At 52.1% G+C, this 17,827-nt stretch overlaps 1 protein-coding gene across 1 annotated transcript in view; it reads left to right on the forward strand.

Moving 5' to 3' along the window:
* Window positions 1-1,393: 1,393 nt before the first annotated feature.
* Window positions 1,394-17,827, forward strand: part of CRISPLD2 (cysteine rich secretory protein LCCL domain containing 2) — an 89,944-nt gene continuing 73,510 nt past the window's right edge. Inside the window, exon 1 of the mRNA XM_033219191.1 lies at window positions 1,394-1,593. The gene's annotated coding sequence lies outside the window, so the exon portion shown is untranslated. The remainder of the gene's footprint in view (window positions 1,594-17,827) is intronic.

The raw sequence follows: 17,827 nt of genomic DNA on the forward strand, positions 1-17,827 counted from the left end.
TGCCTCTCAGGTTCAAGCAGTTCTCCTGCCTCAGCCTCCCAAGTAGCTGGGATTACAGGCATGCACCTCCATGCCTGGCTAATTTTTGTGTTTTTAGTAGAGACAGTTTCACCATGTTGGCCAGGCTGGTTTCGAACCCCTGGCCTCAGGTGATCTGCCCCCCTCAAACTCCCAAAGCGTTGGGATTGCAGGCGTGAGCCACCGCGACCGGCCAATCTACATTATTCTGTATCTGCATTTGAGCCGCACCAAAATCTTAGGCAGGGTTTCCCCGTTTGAGTCCACATCACGCAGGCAGCCTTCCATAGTCCTTGTTCCACCCATTCCCCATCCTTGTTTCTCCCCCGTGCCCTGGCTCCTGGGGGCCCCAGACTCTGAGATCCCAGAGGTGTCTTGTTTGTGCCAGCTGCACAGCACAGGGCCCGGCACAGAGCGACTCGATGGGTATTTGGGGAATGAGTTAACACTGAAGGAGCTAATTCCTGTGTCTTGGTGCGGAGATGAGCAATGCGGACAGGCCTCCTCCTGCCCTTGGGCCCCAGTAGCTCACCGCACAGTGCCTACATACCCGTCCACATTCTGTGACTGAGGGGGGAGCACGGGGGAGTCCCTTAGCTCTTAAAGAACGTGGATTTACCTGTTTCAAAGGTGATTTCGTCTGGCTCGAAATTGATTTACCTTTATACCTGCACAGGTTAAGAATGCTAAATGCCTTAGGGCAAAAGAGGTATGAACATGCTGCACTGCTCCTAGCTCCGGCACTTCGGGCACGCTCTTCTCCAAGCCTCAGCTACTGGATCTGTGAAATGGGATGATTTCCACCTCCCTGGATTCCTGGGAACGCGTCCTGGGGTCATTGAAGGTAAAGTGCGGAGCCTGGACCCCTGCGCTAGCGCCACCATCCGGTAACAAGTCTCCCTTTCTTCGTCTGCAAATTGGGAAGAGTGTGCCTAAGTTTTCTAAGCACGTGTAGAGGGTGGGAGTCAACTCAGTAACTGTGTACTCTGCACCGCGCCACAGTTCACAGCGCCCAGCCCTTGCGGATTTCATTTGCTAAAATCCTAAGAGGTCGCCTCCTTATTCCTATTTTCCAGTTGAGCTGCAGAGAGTTGGGGTTGGTAAATTTGCAAGCCCCTTGTGGAAAGCGCTTGGCACCGCGCCAGGCGCATAGTAAGCGCTCAATGAAAACTATACTTGTGTGGCCAGTGGCGAGGAAGCTGAGCGTCTCCTTGTCCCTAGCTGGCCCTGGAGGCCAGCGGCCCCGCCTTCTTCGCCCACCCGGCGCCCGCGCCTCAGCCCCCGCCTCCTTCAGCCAGCTGAGCCTGCGGGGCGGGGCCGGGGGCGGGGCCGGTGCTGATCGGTCCTACCAGCGCCGCCAGCCACCTGGGGGCGTGGCCTCCGTGCTCCTGGCAGCCTACAAGAGGCGGTGCGCTGAGCCCCGGCACCCACTGGCATCCCAGGGCGTCTCCAGCCGCCCCCTTTGAGCTGTCTGCTTGCTGTGCCCGCTGTGCCTGCTGTGCCTGCGCTGTCGCCGCTGCTACCGCTGCTCGACGCGGGAGACGCCAGCGAGCTGGTGATTGGAACCCTGGGGAGGTAAGTGTGACTTCCATGCCTCTCCCTTTTGCAAACGGTTACCCTCCCGAGAAGCTGGAATAACTAGAATAGATGCCACCTCGCAGGGCTGACTGTGTGAGGGCACCACACTGAGTGCTCTGCTTGCATCGCGGAACATAGCTTTGCGACAGGCCCTTTTGCAGATGGAGAAACTGAGGCTCAGCGAAGACAACTCATTTGCCCAGGACCTCGCAGCCAGGACTCCAAAGAGCCGGGCTTCAACGCGGTCTGAGTGCAGAATGCTGCTACTTGGGGGCTGTTTACTCTCTTGCCTTCCTTGTGGAGCGCTAGCATTTGTTGCATTCCTGTGTTCGTAGTGGGTGTCAATAACTGGGAAGCTGATGGCATGGATGTGGCAGGCATTAGAATGTGTCCTACTCATGTCTGGAGGAACAGGGTGATCTAGCGGCATGTGCATTCAGCTGCCGTTTGCTGCCACGCCCCTCTATGATTTCATTTGCAAGGTAGCCCTTCTTCCCATATTTCAGATGAAGATGCTGAGGGTCAGAGAGGTGAAGTAAGTTGTCCAGGCAGAGCCAGGACTGGAACCCAGCTCTGTCTGTCTCCAGAGCTTCAAATGGATGTGTAGAGACTTGGGGCCATGTCAGGGTTCTGCAGTTTGGGGGAACACGTTTCTGGGTTTCTTTAGCCAGAGCAGGCACCTGCATAACTCCTGCGTGGGGAGAGTTACCGTGGAAGCTGAGGGCTCGCTCTGGAGTGTGGGGGACATCAGTCGTCCCATGTGGACAGAGCCAGGGTTAGTCTCTCATGTGCTGCAGACCCAGAGCCTCCCTTGCTAAGGCTGGGCTGGTGGACAAGCCAGGGAGGACTTCGCTGATGCCTGCTCATCAACTGGAATTGGGCGTCTCTCAGCCAAAATGTGAGTTGCTGCCCTGGCTGAGAGAAGCAGCCGGGAACCCGTGCAAATGCCTGGCTTGCCTTGCAGCTGAGAGTGGGGTTGTGAGTTTCCCCTTTGGGCCTTTGGACCCCTTGTCCCGGTAGAATGGGGTGTGCCTGCTTTCCCCATCCAGGGTCTGGAGTCTGACAGTGAAGACAGCCTGCAGAACAGGACCGGGGTGTGGCCCTTTCCAGTAGACTGAGGCCATGAGCTGTGACTGTTGGCTGTCCCAGGACTCCTTGGGTTATATGCACCTGATTTTCTGCTTCTGCCCGGATCTGGCTGTTTCCACTCAGGAAAAGGAGCGGGTGTGGGACTGTGTTGCCCGTGTGGCAGGCACGCGGTCTGTACCACACACTTTACTTGTATTGGCATCGCTGCAACACTCCTGGGCAGTAGATCTCTCGATGCCCACTTCACAGCTGAGGAAACCGAGGCTCAGCAAGGTGAAGTGCTTGCCTAAGATCCCGCAGCTAGTATGGAAAGCTATCACCCCCAGGTGGGTCCTATCTGCACTCTTGACCCTGCTTTCTTTAAGACACTTCTCTGCCCACTGCCAACTCCACCTGTGAACCTGACCTTCACACAGGTGATGTTTTGTCTTAGAGGGACTCCAGGTAAAACCGCTGGACAATGTACCCAGGGAGGAGAAACCAAGAGGGTGATTTTGATTTTTACAGTCTCTCAAGATGTAAGAGTGGGAATAGTAATAATGCCATTTGTAATAATACAAGCAGCTGACATTTACATGATGCTTAGTACAGACCAGACATGCCCAGGGTTTCCGTGGAGGAGCTCACTGCCTGCTCTATGAGCTGGGCACTTTTTACAAGGAGTAAGTTGAGGCTCGGAATTATTAAGGTGTGTGCCCAACATGACACAGCCAGGGCGGGGTAGAGCTGCTGTCCAGGCTGGGCCCTGCGCCAGATTCTGGGGGAAGGTGCCCATCTAATGACCAGCCACATGACTGTCACGGCAGAGCTTGCTACTAGTTGAGGCTTTTCGTGCCATGTGGGAGTTTTTGTTTAACGTTGGCAGGGATCTGGGTCCCTGGTCCTGGCTGGGGTGAGGCTGGAAGGGGATCAACTGCCCCTGGGCTTGGACTCAACACTGCTGACAAGTACTGAGAGCCCTGTCCCAGGACCCAGATCAGTGCTGGCTCTCAGAGTCCTGTCTCCAGCCTGGAGAGGAGAGTTGGCTGGACTGGGAAGGCCTGAGCTAGGGAAGAAGAGTGTGAGGTCCCTTAAAACCTCTGCACTTCATCCCTCAAAAGACCCCAAGTTAAGTATGTGGCCCTTTGTAGGTTGCGTCTCCAAGTTTTTGGAGGCAGGACCCTCTGACGTCTTTGGAGGTCAGAAAGTTTTTGGAGGCAGGGCACTGACCTCTTTGGCCTGTGGGAACTGGAACTTTTCTTTCCTCTGTCACCAGCATCATTTGCTGTGTGTGGGAGGTGCCTGCATGTCTGCCTGCGCCTGACTCTGGAGGCTTTTTCTTTCTTTCTTTTCTTTTTTCTTTTTTTTGCAAACGCACTGGTTTTTGATCAGTCCCAGATGTGCAAACCCAGGGTCTCTCAAAGGGGCCGATGGCTTGTCAAGAAAGGAAAATTCAATCTGGGCATAATTTATTTCACTTCGTCTTCAGTTCATTGAGTGGAACAGATGCTCAGACCTTCCTGGGACGGGGACCCAGAGAACCTTGTAAAGTCTTAAATAGAGCATGCTGAGTTCTGGGACAGGCAAGGGACAGTCCGATCTGGGTGGTGGTTAATAGGATGGGCCATGTTCTGTTTTTCTTTTTCCTGAAAAAATGTTTTGTGGTAAAAATACACATAAACATAAAATTTACCATTTAACCCATTTTGAAGTGTACAATTCAGTGGCATTTAGTACCTTTGCAGTATTGTGCAGCCACCACCACTAATTCCAGGATGCTTCATCATCCCATAAGGAAACCCCCTACCCATCAGGCATAATTCGCCATGCTCCTCCCTTCAGCCACTAATCTCCTTTCTGTCTCTATGAACTTGCTTATTCTGGACATTCCACGTAAATGGAATCACACAATGTGTGGCTTTTTGTGTCTAGCTCCTCTCACTCAGCATCATGTCTTCAAGGTTCATCCATGTTGTTATGTGTCTGAGACCTTCATTCCTTTTTATGGCTGAGTAATATTCCATTGTATTAATAGACCACGTTTTGTTTATCCATTCTTCCACTGAAGGAAATCTGGGCCGTATCCACCTTTGGCTTTTACGAAGGCTTCTGCTATGAACATTTGCATACAAGGTTTTGTGTGGGCATATGTTTTCATATCTCTTGAGTGTTTACCTTGGAAGAATTGCTGGGTCGTATGGTAACTTTATGTTTAACTTATTGAGGAGACTGTGGCCTCTTTTTTGACTCTCTTCTTGAAGCATCAACTCAGGCCATGTCTTTCCAGAATGTGTTGCTGGCCTTCTCTATGGGTGCAGGGAAGCCCTGGCAGTTGGCATTGGTGGGCAGTGTTGGCATGCCACCTGGGTCACAGCGGTAGCCGGCAGGGCATCCTGAGACATCACCCTGCCTTCTACCCCAGGCTGTGCAATGACGGATACTCTTGGACAAAGACCCCTCTTGCAAGGCTGCGAGGACATCATGGTCCAGCCGAGGGAGATTTGTCTTTGATTGTCTTGAGTGGTGTGTCACCTTAGACAAAAACCACAGAGTCAGAGGGGAAAAAAAAAAAAACCATCCTGATGAGGATTGTGCAATTTCCGGACCATCATTTTTTAAAAAATTATAAATTATGAAATCCCACATTTTCAATCCCAATTTCTGGAACGTGTTTTATTTTGAGCACAGAATGGCAACATCCCAGGAAAAAAAGTCATGCTCCCATTTTGCTTGTAATCAAGGGAGCTGGAACTGACCCTACCCCCAATTTTTTTGAATAGGGAAAAGACTCAGCTGGACCCCTGTAAGGATTGGGAGCTGGCATCTTCTGAGTCTGACTTGAGAAGAGTCTGATAACTCCTAGAGGAAACAGGCAGGGTTTTGCGAGCCGGGGAAGATGATAGTGGGTGGGTGGGGAGTTGGCGAGGTTGTGCCAGGCAGAGGCACCGTGTGTGTGCAAAGGCCTGGAGGTGGAGAAGGGCCTGGGACTTTTGGAGAATGGCAGAATGTTTGGTGGGCCTGCAGTCTACGAGTCAGGCTCAGGGTGGCAAAGGTCTGCCCTGCAGGTGTTGTGATGAGCTGTACCGCTTAGTGGGCACCATCAAGATGAACAGAAAGTAACACGGTGGCATTACACTTGAGAACAGCTCACTCTAGAATGAACTGTGTCCCCCAAAGTGTGCAGAGCCCATACCTAGTGGTCCCCAAGGTGACTGAGCACGTGCACAGATCCAGCAGCAAATCCCCCCCGTCCAAGAGCTGTTCTTTCCGTTCTCTGTTCTTTCGGTCCTTCTGTTTATGACAAGGTGAAAGTCACAGGTGGGGTTGTCCCTAACACCTCTCCCACACTCTGATCTCCTTTTACAACAAAGAGCAAGCATCTTCTACAACAAAGCCTTTGGCTGGTATCAGCGCCTGGCTGGGAGGAAATAACTGGGTTGTTTTTACTGTTTAATTTCACTCTTGCTGTCTGTTCACGGCACTAGTGATCAGGTTCTCTGCCGGTGGGAGTGATAGAAAGTTACCTTTTTTTTTTTTTTTTTTGAGACGGAGTCTTGCTCTGTCGCCCAGGCTGGAGTGCAGTGGCTGGATCTCAGCTCACTGCAAACTCCGCCTCCCGGGTTTACGCCATTCTCCTGCCTCAGCCTCCCGAGTAGCTGGGACTACAGGCGCCCGCCACCTCGCCCGGCTAGTTTTTTATATTTTTTAGTAGAGACGGGGTTTCACCGTGTTAGCCAGGATGGTCTCGATCTCCTGACCTCGTGATCCGCCCGTCTCAGCCTCCCAAAGTGCTGGGATGACAGGCTTGAGCCACCACACCCGGCCAGAAAGTTACCTTTTTAAAGTAAATTTCTTGGAGCCCAAAAAACAAGCAAAGTTAAATAAAAATTCAAAATATGGGGCCAGGCACAGTGGCTCACACCTGTAATCCCAGCACTTTGGGAGGCCGAGGTGGGTGGATCACCTGAGGTCAGGAGTTTGAGACCAGCCTGACCAACACGGTGAAACCCCATCTCTACTAAAACTACAAAAATTAGCGAGGCGTGGTGGCAGGTGCCTGTAGTCCCAGCTACTCGGGAGGTGGAGACAGAAGTTGCTTGAACCTGGGAGGCGGAGGTTGCAGTGAGCCAAGATCGCACCACTGCACTCCAGCCTGGGTGACAGAGCGAGATGCCATCTCAAAACAAAAACAAAGTATGCACTAGTACTGGTACACGGTAGGAAGGTGGGCAGAACTCGGGAAGTGGGGGATTCAAAGGACGGGGTTTGGGAAATGCTGGATCAAGGTGGGGGAAGGAGGAGAACTGAGAGGTACTTTAGAGAAGTGCTTCTCAGAGTGAGGGCCTGCAACCAGGCGCCATGGCTCACGCCTGTAACCTTAACACTTTGGGAGTTTGAGGCGGGTGGATTGCCTGAGCCCAGGAGTTCGAGTCCAGCTTGTACAACATAGTGAGATGCTGTCTCTACAAAAAATTTAAAAATTAGCTGGTGTCTTCTCAATGTGTCTTGTCCTCTCCATGTTTCTAAAATAAAGGAAGAAAGGCCGAGCGCAGTGGCACACACCTGTAATCCCAGCACTTTGGGAGGCCGAGGCGGGCAGATCACTTGAGGTCGGGAGTTCGAGACCAGCCTGGCCAACATGGCAAAACCTTGTTTCTACTGGAAATACAAAAATTAGCTAGGCCTGGTGGTGCACACCTGTAATCCAGCTACTTGGGAGACTGAGGGAGGAGAACCGCTTGAGCCTGGGAGGCAGAGGTTGCAGTGAGCTGAGATCACGACACTGTACTCCAGCCTGGGTGACAGAGTAAGACTCTATCTCAAATAAATAAATAAACAAATAAATATAAATAAATACATAAAATAAAAGAAGAAAAAAAAAATGAGCCAGGCATGGTAGTGCACACCTGTAATTCCAGCTTCTTGGGAGGTCGGAGACTTGAGACCAGGAGGTTGAGGCTACAGGTGAGCAGTGTTCACGCCGCTGCACTGTAGCCTGAACAACAGAGTGAGATCCTGTTTCAAAAAAAAAAAGTCGGTTCCTGGCCTGGCAGCACATGGGGACTCACAGAAATGCAGGTTCTCAGGCTCCCCCGCAGACCTGGATCAGAAACTCTGGGGTGGGGCTGGCAGTCTGCTGTAACAAAGCCTCCAGCCCTTTCTGATGCAGCCTCAATTGTGGGAACTGCTGCCCTAGAAAGCTGAAGAAGGCTTGCCCTGGGGCCCTGGCACAAATGTGGGGCATGGAGAGCTGGTTACTGGGGTCAACGCTGAGCTATGTGGACGGTTCTGATCATAGGGCCTGATGTGACCAGAAAGAAGTCACGAGTGACCTGAGAGCTGAAAGACCACCTCCCTCCAGAATCGGGGAGACCCCTTGAGAACAAGCTGTTGGCATATTTGGAAGGCTTTCTTCCAGAACACTCAGCCCTTTGGCACTCTGTGCTGAGGCTGTGACTCCCCGATGCTCCGGGGCCTGAGCCAGTGTCCTGAGGATGCCGGCACCTTCCTCAGAGCACGTTTCATGCCCATGTGTGCCTGGGAAGAGCCAGCTACGCACATGTATTTATAACCCCTGAAGGGGTGAACTGTTTCCTCAGGGGCATTGAAGACACCTCTATGATGTGTGTTCATCTTCCCTGCCGTCCCTCTCTCCTGTCCCAGGCCTGCTCCCCCACCCAGCCAGTCCGTTCTCCCCGGGAGGGAAGACCCTGTTTATTCCCTGGGACCTGCGAGGCTGGGGCTGCCCTGGGACTGAGAAGGTATTTTCAGCTGGGTCTTGGCACTGCAGGACGAAGTACTCTGTCAGACTTGAGATGAACTGGGCCCTGTCTGGGAGAGCCGTGTGCGGGTCCAAGGGGGAGGCCCTACCGCCAGCTGGACTTTATCTGGGACCTGACACATTGCAGTTCACTTTGAGGGCTGCTGAGCCAGGGCCCCAGGCCTGTTTCAGTTTTGAGACTCCTGAGGGAAAGGCCCCGGGATTTTCTCTTGAATAATGGTGTGCTCTCCTTGGACCACTCCCACTCTCTTAATCCAGTCTTCAAACAGAGGTCAGAGCAACAGCAAATTTTTTTTTTTTTTTTTTTTTTAATTTCTTGTTGATGCTTAACATACCAGGGAAGAGAGCACGGCTCCATCCCTGTGCTGGCAGAGAGATTTTCACAAAGCGCCGTAGCCCCTGTCACAGCAGAGCCTGGCTGGCTCCCAGAAGCCTCTCAGGCCCTTCTCACGGTCCCGCACCCCCAAGGGTAGTCATTTCCGGACTTCTAAGGGCACAGGCTGGGTTTGCCTGGCTTGGACTTGACCTAAATGAAGCCATGCATGTTGAATCACTGGAGTCTGGCCCCTTTTGCTTGTTGAGCACCGTGTCTGCGGGGTTTGTCTGTGATGTTGTGTGTTGCAAGGCTTTCGGGACACAAATCAGACCCTGTCACCGTCCGACTTCCTTCCTTCGAGGGCCTTCTTTGCATTTAGAGCAAAACGAAGAGTCTTCACTGTGGCCTTCAAGGCCCCTCACCGTGACCTGGCCCTGGCTGCCTCCTGACCCCATTCCTCCCCAGCCTCAGGGGCCTTTCGCCTGTCCTCAGTCACGCCTCGACTGTGACCCCCTCTGAGCCTTTGTCCTTGCATTTCCTGCTGCCTGCAGCGCCCTTTCTTTTTTCTTTATTTCTTTCTTTTTTATTTTTCTTTTTTCTGAGACGGAGTCTCACTCTGTTGCCCAGGCTGGAGTGCAGTGGTGTGATCTCGGCTCGTTGCAACCTTCACCTCCCGGGTTCAAGCGATTCTCCTGCCTCAGCCTCCCAAGTAGCTGGGACTACAGGCATGTACCACCACGCCCAGCTGATTTTTGTATTTTTAGTAGAGACAGGGTTTCACCATGTTGGCCAGGCTGGTCTCAAACTCCTGACCTCAGGTGATCTGCCCGTTTCGGCCTCCCACAGTGGTGGGATTACAGGCGTGCACCACCGCATGGGGCCTACAGTGCCCCTTCTTTAAGAGCTCAGCAGGACCTTGCCGTCTACCCCAGCCAGAGTGGTTCTGCCCCCTCCTCTACCCATCTTTGCCAGCCGTTTCCCCGGGCTGTCCTGCTCACACCTTCTGTATTTACCTCTCTGCTGCTACGTTTACTCTCTGTCTCCTTCCAGTCCCGAGGGCAGATTCTGTCTTATTCACTTGCAGATCCCACAGACTCCTGGGATTTTCACCTACAGAGCACTGTGGAGGTTCCGCAGCCGGCTCTCGGCTCTCGACTCACCTTTGCAGATGCCACCTGTCAGGGAATCACGCTTCTCAGGCAGGGAGACTGGCCCAGGCTGCCAGGCTCGGAGCCCAGCGCAGAGATGATCTGGGGCCCTGAATTTACTCAGGAGGAGAAGGGAAAGAAACATCATTAAACACCATGAATTTCCTGGGATTCTGTCACTGGACCTTTATAAACATGATCCTGGGTAATCATGGTACCCTCTCTCCCCCAGCCATGGAAGAAACTCAGGGCCTCATGCATGAGTGAGGAATTGGAGGCTTGGGGAAGTTGAGGCATGCCCAGCTCCATGTGGTGGAGGCGGAATTCAAACCCAGAGCTGCCCATTCTTCTCTATGCCTTTCTGCATTGCCTTCTGGGAGTCCAAAATTCCTTTCCCTTCCTAGACGGAGGGCTCCTGCTGTTTATCTTTTAAAGCTTTGCTGGGAACATTGTTTCCAGGGAAACATCTACACATCCTCAGGAAGGGAGAAAGGTGCCCCAGGAGTTATGTCCTAGGGTTTTAAAGAATGTATTAATTTATTACCTGGTCCCCGGTCCCTTAAAAGTGGCTTTTCTTGTATATCACCTTGGCTTGCATCGAATGCACCTGCTTTTCAGTTCTTTCTTTTTTCGTTTTTTTTTTTTTTGCACATAGTAGAATAAATGAGAGTTTGTTGAATGACTATTTTGTTTTTGTCCAGAATTTTGTATATTCTTAGCATAGCATGTAAAAAATGAAAAGCATTGTATAGATTTTTTGCTCAATTAAGCATACAGACATATTGTCTCAGAAATCCCATAAGAATATATCTTTTGTTAATTGGCTGGACGTGGTGGCGGGCGCCTGTAGTCCCAGCTACTCGGGAGGCTAAGGCAAGAGAATCGCTTAAACCCAGGAGGTGGAGGTTGCAGTGAGCTGAGACCGTACCACTGCACTCCAGCCTGGGGACAGAACGAGATTCCGTCTCAAAAAAAACAAAAAACAAAAGGAGTATATCTTTTGTTGAGGGGAGAGGAGGAGAGAAGGTGCCTTGTGGGGCTGGTGTCGCCTTTAAGCTGAGTGGACTGCTGGCTGTCCTGGGGAGGTGGGGAATTCAGTGTGGTGCAGCAGCAGCTAGGAGAGGAGCTGGAGCTGGGCTGTGGCCTCCCTTGGGTCGGGCCTTAATCCTGCCAAGAAGGGTTTAAGGAAAACTGCCAGGCTGCAGTGAGTGGGGGAGAGGGGCCCCCGTTCCCTGTGTGGTGCTTACCCAGGCGCTCCTAACGGGATGTTCTGCTCAGTCAAGGGCTCTGCCAAAGACACAGGCGGGGGGAGTAGAGTACCCCTCCTTCCAGCCACGGCTTCATTCCTGGAATTTCTGGGTGGTTTGTGGGTATGACTCTGATCTGCCCTTGGCCTCTTGCTTAGATCTGAGTTCTCCTTTGATACTTCTGAGGAAGAGTAGAGCCTAGAGAACACCCCGACCCCCAGGCTGCTGGGGTCAGCTGCCCTCGTGTGGACCATGGGCCTTAGCTGAGTGGTGCGGGGCCGCAGGTCAGAACTGCCCTGACGTTTAGGAGAATTGCTGTGTGGACGAGGCAGGACTGGTAAGTGACTGGGGCATGGTGAATGATTCTACATTGTCCTCGGGCTTTCTGTATGGCCACAGGCAAGTTGCTTATCTTTTTTGAGCCTGAGTTTCCTGATCTGTAAAATAGGGCTATTATCACAGTGACCTCATCAGTTCATGGACCACATGAAATGTGCAGGGCAGGAGTAGAGGACCCAGGCCATGCCTGTGGCAGCCCCTCCCTCACCCCACGATGGCGTAGGTTTGGTGATGAACATTTGTTGGGGGCATAAAGCTGATTGAACAAGGCTCAGTGCCGGCCAATGGCGAACTGCAGCCAGCTTGGACTGGCTCATACCAGCTCGAGAGCTGATAGTTACATTTTCAGGGCCAGCTTAGTGGCTCACACCTGTAATCCCAACACTTTGGGAGGCCAAGGTGGGAGGATCGCTGGAGCTCCAGAGTTCGAGACTGGCCTGGGCAACATAGTGAAACCCCGTCTCTACTATAAATAAAAAATTTACTGTGCCTGGTGGTGCACACCTGTAGTCCCAGCAACTTGGGAGGCTGAGGTGGGAGGATCACTTGAGCCTGGGAGATTGAGGCTGCAGTGAGCCATGATTGCACCACTGCACTCCAGCCTGCGTAGTAATGAGACCCTGCCTCCAAACAAACAAATAAAAATCAATAAAAAATAAATTTTCACAAGGATTGCAAACCAGTTAAACACAACCATCATTAAATGTCACATTATAAAAACTTACAGTTAAGTTATATTTAAAGGCCGGGCATAGTGGCTCATGCCTGTAATCCCAGCACTGTGGGAGGCCGAGGTGGGTGGATCACCTGAGGTCAGGAGTTCAAGACCAGCCCGACCAATATGGTGAAACCCCGTCTCTACTAAAGATACAAAAATTAGCCAGGTGTGGTGGCGTGCACTTATAGTCCCAACTACTCGGGAGGCTGAGGCAGGAGAATTGCCTGAACCCAGGTGGTGGGGATTGCAGTAAGCCGAGATCACGCTATTGCACTCCAGCCTCAGCCTGGGCTGCAGAGTGAGACTCTGTCTTAAAAAAGAAAAAAAAAAAAAAAAAAGAAGAAAGTTTTATTTAAAATGAAAGTAATAAATAATTAAAACCTATCATTTTTGACTTTTTTCCTGCATTTTACTGTGGCCTCTGCTCTATGGGATCTGCGTGATGGAAAGGCTGCACGACTGTGTGCTTCTGGGGATCTCTTTTCAGAACCTCCATGCTCAGTGACTTCACACTGGTTGCTTGAAGTTGGCCACAGTGGGAGTATTTACACTGAGTGAATTGGCAAACACCGCAAGGCAGGGTGGTTTTTGCTTGGTTTTTGTTTTGGAAGCTGGTGTTGAATGATTTACCATCCCACCACTGTTCCAGCCCTTGAGAAGCTCGGGGTCCAGCGAGGGAGGCTGAGAGTCAGAGCAGCCACAATCCTGGGTGGGGAGCCCAGGGCCAGGGGTGCCCATGGGCCTGTCAAGTCAGCTGAGACCCAGCCATGGAAGAGGACAGAGCTCCATGATAGAAAATGACATCTGACAGGATAAACTCAGCATGAATCACCAAATACATTTGCATGGGTGACACCTGGCCAGGTGGTGACATGAATCCTCCAGACCTGGCGCATGACATATTGGACATCTGGGGAAAAATGGCCAAGTCTCAAGGCATATACTGAGCTAATATACATTTCAAATTCTGTAGAGGGTCCCCCTGCCATCCCCCAAGCACTGGACATTGAACAGATTTTTTTTTTTTCCTGTTTTTCTTTTGAGATAAGAGTTGCCCAGGCTGGAAAGCAGTAGCACGATCTACAGTCTCCATCTCCCAGGCTCAAGCAGTCCTCCCATCTCAGCCCCTCCCTGAGTAGCTGGTACTACAGGCATGTGGCACCATGCTTGGCTAATTTTTTTATTGTTATTATTTTTAGTAGAGACAGGGACTCACCATGTTGGCCAGGCTGGTCTTAAACTCCTGAGCTCAAGTGATCCTCCCATCTCAACCTCCCAAAGTGCTGGGATTATAGATGTGAGTCACCACACCTGGCCTAATAGGATTTTTATTTTTGTAATTTTTTAATTTTTTAATGTTTTATTTTTTGAGTCTTGCTGTGTCACCCAGACTGGAGTGCAGAGGCACGATCTCAGCTCACTGCAACCTCCACCTCCCAGATTCAAGCAATTCTCCTGCCTCAGGCTCCTGAGTAGCTGAAACTACAGGCACGCAACACCACACCCGGCTAAGTTTTGTGCTTTTAGTAAAGATGGGGTTTCACCAGGTTAGCCAGGCTGGTCTCGAACTCCTGACCTCAGGTGATCTACCCACCTTGGCCTCCCAAAGTTCTGGGATTACAGGTGTGAGCCACCATGCCCAGCCAGATTTTTAAACATTGGATTTTGTTAAGGCAAACGTGGGCTTTGAAATAATATGAAGAGAGAATTGTCTCTTCATAGCATTCCACATTATTAACTCCAGCCTACTAAAATCCCTTCAAACGATGCATTTTTGGAGGCTCTGGCACATCCTCATTATTATAACAGGCCTGTCACTCCCCTCCACCCACAGACATGGACTCAAGAAGCTCAGTGCTGTGTCCAAGACCACACAGCCTTCAGCAAGGTCAAGGGCCAGTGAGGGGCAAGGTCAAGACATGAACCCAGGTCTCTCTTCCCCGAGAGCCCATGCTGCAGTCAATGAAGAAGCAGCCCAAATCAGACAGAGTCCTTATATGGCTTTTCTGATCTAGCTGGGAGGAGGAGGGGGCCACATAGTCATCTCGTAAATATTTATCGAACACTGACTTACACATCGACACTTCGGTGGGGAACGAGACCCGCAGGTCTGTAGTGTGATTATGCTGGAGGTTTCTAGGAAGCCGTGATCCTCGGACTGAGTCTTAGCAATGAGCAGGAATTCATCTCCCCAGCCTGGGCCAGTGAAGCGGGGCACGTCGGGGTCATGGGATGAGCTGTGGGAACAGCATGTGCAAAAGCAGGGAGCTTGGCACAGGCCAGATGCTGAAGGCTGACAGGCTAAGTCCCGAGATTCATCTTTCTGGCAGATTCTCCTAAACACAAGGCACTTGCAGCACAGGCCAATGACGCAATGAGCTTCAGCCCAGCTCCCTCTCCCTCACTCACTTCTGAGTGTTGAGTATGATGACGCCCGAGAGATAACCATCAGGTAGACCCCTCGCTAAACTTGGACACATGGTTTGCTGATCCCCTAAATGTCCACAAAGCCTTGGCCGGGGTAGAGGGGTGCGGTTGGAGAGCTCATAGTGCAAACAAGCTGTGTTGAAAGTCCCCCAAACTTTTGGCAAGTTTGATTTCAAGTCTTGGTTCCACTTTAGCCACACAGCCTCCTATATGTCAGCCTCCCGGACTCGGCTGCACTTTCTGTAAAATGGGACTGAAAACAGTTGCCTCTCTGCTAGAGTCCAAATGCATCTCAAAGCTCTGGGCAGTGCGGGAGAAATGTGGCTCCCGTCACTTGGTTTGCCAGCCATGGGTCTCACCATTAACCCTGGGACCTGAAAGCTCTGTCCATTCCCCTCCCAGCCTCTGCTGTGTGCTGAAATCTGGTGTGTTTTCATGAGGTCTTGGAGCCGTTATCTTACTTGTGGTCTTATGGGCTCAGTTTTGCAACTCTGGCAAAAGAGAACAAACTCTTCCAGAGAGCATTTCTGCTGTGTCGTCCCGTGGCCCCCAGCAATATTTCATTATCAGTGAGTGGCCGAGCGGACAGGATGCAGGGGCATCTCTCTAGGAGTGACGAATGCACCCAGGCCCTTCCTGGGAGCATCGGGGTAGAAGAGCAGAGTTAGAGTGGCAGCCTCACTCCCCAGGTACCGAAGTGCACTCGAGGCAGCCACCAAAGCGTGGGCTCTTTTAGAACGCTAGGAGGGTACTCTGCAGGGGGCATCCATCTGCCAGGGGTCAAAGGTCAGAGGTCAGCTAATCAAATCTGGGTCAAAGGTAAGTGGGCAGCACCAATGGTGGGGGGTCGTGTTTGTGTTGGTGGAATGTCACCACGATGCGAGGATCTCCTTCGTCTCCCATGGTGGTGACACATTGGTGCCTTCTCATCAACAGAGGCACCATGTGACCCAGGAGGCCTGTGCCCTGGCTCCCTCAGCCCCGCAGCCTTCCCAAGAGGCAGAAGAGGGTGGAAGAGAACTTTAGGGCAAGATTCGGTTGTTTTGTTTGGGAGTCCCCTTCCCCCTGCATGGGTGGGGAGGGGCTTGGGATTTTCAAATCCAGAGGGAAGGCCTGCTCCGGGGGAGGCAGCAGGGCACTAAGCCAGGGGCACACCTGGGCCTCGAGGTTAGAAGACCTGCGTTCTGGCTCCAGACTTGCTGCTCACCCTGGGCAGGTTCCTTCAATTCCATAGACTTCAGCCTCCTCATCTGTAGAGTGGGGGTGCGGGAGCCCAGACTCTGGAAAGTCAGGAGGGTGAGAGGAGGCCACGGAGGTCAGGCACTCACACCGCAACTGGCGCAGGGCAGGTCTTCCCTGGCAGCCCCCTTCGTCCTAAGGGTCGCTGGCGTGAGCTCCTTCTTAACGTTGGCAAGCCCAGGCAGCCTGGGCACTTGGAGGTCCCGTCCCGTTTGGAAAGAGTTTGACATGTTTTCATTGTCAATGGAAAAGGGGCGGAAGTGCTTCGGCCCCGGTTCTGACTGAGCTGTCTCAGCAGTGGGGTAGAATGGGCAGTGTGGGCCAGGGCTGCCGGGCACCGCCCCTGTGAACTGGGCCTCAGCTGATTGGTTTGTGGCTTTGGCAGATGGCACCAACCAGGTTCCGGCCAGGACCCTGGCCTCGGCCTCCTAACTTGCCTGTCTGCCTCCCTCGTGTCTCTTCTTTACAACAGCCAGGGGCATATTTGGAAACAGTCCTGTCCACCCATGTGTTATCTGATGTGTGTTGGTCTGTTAAGCCGGCTACAGCAAAGTACCACAGACTTAAACAATGGGAATTTAGTTTCCCACAGTTCTGGAGGCCAGAAGTCTAAGATCAAGGTGCTGGCCGGGCTGGTTTCTCCTGGGGCCTCCCTCCGTGGCTGGCAGATGGCGTCTTCTCCCTGTGTCCTCACGTGGTCATCCTCTGCATGTGTCGGTCCTAATCTCTTCTAATAAAGACACTGGTCAGCTTGGTTAGGGCCCAACCTCATGGCCTCACATTACCTTAATCACCTCCACAAAGGCCCTGTCTCCAAATACATCGCATTTGGAGGTCCTGGACATTAGGGCTCCATGTGTGAGTTTGGAGAAACCCAGCTCAACCCATAGCTATGTGCTTGTTCCTGTGCACCCAGCACTGGGCTCTGGGGGTACAAACCGGAATGAGGTTCTGGCCCTTTTATGGTTACTTTTCTTTTTTTTATTTTTTTGAGATGAAGTTTCACTCTTGTCGCCCAGGCTAGAGTGCAGTGGTGTGATCTCGGCTCACTGCAACCTCCACCTCCCAGGTTCAAGTGATTCTCCTGCCTTGGCCTCCCAAGTAGCTGGGATTACAGGCATGCACCACCACGCCTGGCTAATTTTATATTTTTAGCACAGACGGGGTTTCTCCATGTTGGCCAGTCTGGTGTCGAACTTCTTAGGTAATCCACCTGCCTCGGCCTCCCAAAGTGCTAGGATTTCAGGCGTGGGCCACCACGCCCAGCCTATGGTTACTTTTCTGCTTAAAATCTCCTGTGTTCTCCTGCCCCCCAAATGTAGCAGGAGCCATCCAGATGTGGAGGAGCCTCGTCCCCTCCCAAGCAGGGACCCACCAACCCCCAGGCCCTCTGGGCTGAAGTCAGACCCAACCACTTTCAGAGCCAGCAGTACTGGCACGCCACCCAGCATGGCAGGCCTGTGTGTCCCCGGCTGGCGGCTTTTGTGGTGCACACGAGGGCACTTGGAGAACCCCCCCTCCATTCCTCTCCCTTTTTCCTCCTGTTCTTTTCCAACGTGGAGGTTTCACTAAACCTCATGGTTCTCCCAACTCTAAAGCTTCACCTGAGACTTCATAACTTCTCTTTGGAATCCTTAGAGAAGCACCAGCCTCTGAGCTGTGGGGTTCTTTTCACATTCAGAATGAAGGCGGCCAGTCAGCTCTCCCGGGCAGCCCACACTGGCTCAGGAGGGCATGCCAGAGGACTCATCTAAAAAGAGCATTTGTCTCCTGTTCTCTTGCTTTGACATTTTGTTTTATTTTGTTACGCGCAGGTTGGCCCTCCCTAATCTGACAATCCAAAATCCGAAATGCTTCAGAATCCAAAACTTTTTCAGCACTGCCCTGAAGCCACATGTGGAAAATCCCACACCTGACCTCATGGGATGGGTTGCAGTCAAAATACAG

This window comes from Trachypithecus francoisi, unplaced genomic scaffold (assembly GCF_009764315.1).
Source record: "Trachypithecus francoisi isolate TF-2019V2 unplaced genomic scaffold, Tfra_2.0 Lachesis_group10, whole genome shotgun sequence".
NCBI classification, from domain to species: domain Eukaryota; kingdom Metazoa; phylum Chordata; class Mammalia; order Primates; family Cercopithecidae; genus Trachypithecus; species Trachypithecus francoisi.